Source organism: Athene noctua, unplaced genomic scaffold (genome assembly GCF_965140245.1).
Source record: "Athene noctua unplaced genomic scaffold, bAthNoc1.hap1.1 HAP1_HAP1_scaffold_620, whole genome shotgun sequence".
NCBI classification, from domain to species: domain Eukaryota; kingdom Metazoa; phylum Chordata; class Aves; order Strigiformes; family Strigidae; genus Athene; species Athene noctua.
In genome coordinates, this window is record NW_027438060.1 from 2355 (window position 1) to 6124 (window position 3770).

At 37.9% G+C, this 3770-nt stretch overlaps 1 pseudogene; it reads left to right on the forward strand.

Moving 5' to 3' along the window:
- Positions 1–1885: 1885 nt before the first annotated feature.
- On the forward strand, positions 1886–2944 carry LOC141955781 (rho GTPase-activating protein 7 pseudogene; annotated as a pseudogene).
- Positions 2945–3770: the final 826 nt, after the last annotated feature.

Consider the following 3770-nt stretch of genomic DNA (forward strand, 5'->3'; position numbering starts at 1 on the left):
CAGATTTATACTCTGTGGTAATTTTGGACCACACACACTTAGAAATAGTAGGAGAACATAAATATGAAATGGAGTAAGAAAAAGAATGCAAATGCATTGCAAATTTATACAATAATATGACTTTACATTTTAATATTTAGAATTGCTTTCATATTTGACCAGGAAAGAAAAGAGAATCTTAAAGTTATATTAACTTCTTATTACCAAATTTTGCCTCTGAAAGAAGATAATTTTTTTTGGCCTGCTCTGTGTGTTATTTTCCATTTTCCTTAGCCTCCCACATGCTAATGACTTGTGCATGGAATTCTTTTACCCGATGAATATATTTTCTTTTTAAGCACAGTCTCCACAGAGGTGGAAAATGTGAATGTGAAATGAAGCTTGCCATCCTCAAAGAAGGTTAAAGATCTAGGAGCACGTACAACTCTATCCTGAAAGTCAGTTTGTCAAGACATAATTTACAGAGGTTCAGTTGCACAGACATAATTCTGCATTTCTTTCAAGATGAATACCTTTATACCTTCAGGCATGTGATTTGTCAAGGCAGCTTTGTGGCCTGGTGGGCAATCAGAATTTGCCTTAGTGGACTGAAATGACCCAGAACAAACTTAGTACTTAATCTTCTTTATTGCTGAAATCAATAAGCAGCTCCATGCTAAGTGCTGACAGTTCTTATGTAGGGAGTGAAAAGTAGAGGTGTCTGCTCCTTGAACTTCTAATGTTTTACAGGCCAGAAGTTTTGTTTTGTTATTTCACAAAGAACTTGTTAATTTTGGGGTTTAATGCATAAATTAATATGATTGATTTTCTTTGTTTTAATTTGCACATGAACTGTCACAAGATTAATATCTCTCAAATGCCATCATCCAGAAGGCCCAATACATCAGTCGGTGAGAAATGCTCACCGAGATAATCAAGGACAGTGGGCTCCGGCAGAGCCTGACAGTCCAGTGAGTGTCACCGTTATGGCTGACCACCCTGGCTGACAAGAGAGCCCTGTCCTAAATAAGGGTTTCTTCCTTTCTTTGCATTAGTAGCTCCCGAATATATTCACCAAGGGTTTTTTTTTTTTAGTCTTTATAATGTATTTGAGGTAAAGAATATGCCAAAACCTTAAATTAGTTTTCCTAGGGTTATGTTTTTTATTACCACACAACAGCTGATTTTCCCTGCAGTTTCATGTAACACTTGCAATTAAAACTTGTGCTGAAGAGAGTGAAACAATAACTATAAAAATGAGAGCTAGTGAATGGGCCAAAGCTACTCATAAGACAAGTGGTTTATAACTTGGGTAAATTTGGAATAACCCTCAAGTTCTGCTCTACCTCTTTGAAAAACAGCCAAAATTGTGCGCTCCATGAGTACCTCTGGGTGAGATAGAAATATAAAACAGCTTTGTGTGCAAAGCACTGTAATGCATAATGCCATTTATACCCATGGAAAATAGTATCTTATGACAGACATGGTAAAGATAGACCTATTGCCAGACTTTGGTTCTGGAGCTACTTGTATGTCCATGTGCCAGTTTATAGCATTTTTGTTTACTTGATATTGGAGAGTAATCAGATAAAAAGTTACACTGAATTATGAGTGCTGTCAAGGTTTGTATGAAAAGTATTAAAACTTTAACCAAAACAGTCTTCTAAATTCCTGTCCTTCTGGTCCCACAGTCTTATCTTGTTTTTATATTTTTGTTTAAACTGTTCATTCCCTTTCTTTCTTTTTTTATTTGGAGTTGATTCAACAACCCGGTCTTTTTTTTATTTCTTGCAGATGTTAAAATGATGAAACCCTCTCTCCCTCTGGAGCAGTGCAAAGCAACCATGACATCTCCTCTGGTCCTCCGTGGAAGGTACGTTGCAGCCTGCCACTGAACTGTTGTGACATGTCTCTAGCAATCAGAAAGAAAAGCTGGGAAGAGCATGTGACCCAGTGGATGGGATTGGCTTTGGAGTCTGTGGAGTACAATACAGCATGTCGTCATGGACTTGTAGCTGATAACTTGCAGACAAGTATGGAAAAAGATGAGGTTTTGAGTGTGGACCGGAAAGAAAAATGTGCTTCATTTCCAGAGTGCTGTTATAGCGGAGACCTGATTGGCTTCCCTGTAAAGCAGCTGGGAAATGTTTCAAAGGAGGTGGATGAAAATTATAACCATGAGGATGAGGAGCATTTTCTGGAGGCCAGCACAGAAACTCTAGTCCACGTATCTGATGATGATGACGATGACTATTCAACACTCAACCTGGATAGAGTTAATTACCACATCACTGCTGTAGGAAGGGAACCAAAAGACGAAGAAAAGAGTTTAAATGGAGCAGGCTCCTTAGCACAGATGGTACCAATAACAGAGGGTAACAAGGCAGCTGAAGCATCTGGAATAATTGGAGATACAAGTAAGGAACCTGGCTGTGACACAGTTCCTAGAGAGGACATGGAAGAAGACGACATATGTGGCAGTACTGGCCAAAGTGTGGAGCTTTGTAATTATGAAGGCTTAAATGAAGTAGTAGGTGTAGAGAAAGAAAATCGTTCTAATTCTCCAAATGTGAAAGAAATTATTATGCCTGGGAAGCAGCTGCTTCATACTGCTGTAGTTGCACAACAGCGCCGGAAATCTGATGCTTTTAAAGACGGGCTTGGAAAGTCTGAGTGTAATGTGGTAGAGAGTGGGATTTCTTCTGAATCATGCACCCACAGCGATAGACAACTATGTTCAGCAGTGGAATCTGGCAACTGCCTTATGCAATCCTCTCCTTGCTCTCACATTCCAGCAGTGGAAAATGGTCTGGATGGAAGTGGTTTCACAGAACCACAAGTGGCCCCTGAAAACAAATACTTTTCAAATGTCAGTTCAGCAGAAGACATTCAGTGTTTACGTGTAAGGAATCATTTGACCACACAAGAATATTCAGACAGTCAAGTGAAACTGCGCAAAAGAAAGGTAGGATGCTCATAAACTGCGGAGATTTTTTTCTAATGTTTTCCCCCAGTTTCTTATAAAGGTGATTCCATGACTAACTGATTGTTGGTAAAATGACATTTTCAGCCTTGTTCCATTAGTTTGTTACATTTTTCTTCAGATGGTTTTGAGAAAAATGTGTCTATACAACAATTAAGTTTCAGGAGCTCTTTTTAAGGTCTGAAAATGGCTGAGATGTGAATTTGGAGAGTATTTTATATTCACTTTACATTATATATATATTAATTTATATATGTTATTCAAGGCTAAATGAATAAATATCTTCTATGGTTTGGTTATATTTTAGTTTTTCTGCTGCTATCAGGTGTCATTATCTGTTTCCTAAGAGGAAACAGTCCAGGAGTTTGGAAAACTTATTGAAAAGAAAGAAGAGTGAAAAAGTGCAACAAAACTTTAAAAGGGAAAAAAGGAGTTGAAATGTTTTACATTGGTTCTTTGGTTTTCAGCTCAGCACCGTGAGCATATGTTCTCACAAAATGAAGTACTGCTGAGTTTGAAAAACTAGAGTTTAAAGCAACAAGAGAGTTTCACTTTCTACACAAAGTAAGGAAGAGTATTATTACAAAATATTAATGGACAGATTCCCTAGCAATAAAACTCCCGTTGGCTTTAAGGGAAGGAGGTGCCGACTGTGGCACTACAGAATTCATCTTGAAGTCTGGCTTTCCCACCTATGCTGCTGCTTCTTGTTAATAACCAATTTCTAATTGTTTATTTCTCTCTGCCTTTTATCATTCGACATCATCCAGCTTCTTTTGTCTGTTGTTTTGGTTGTTTTATTGTTTTG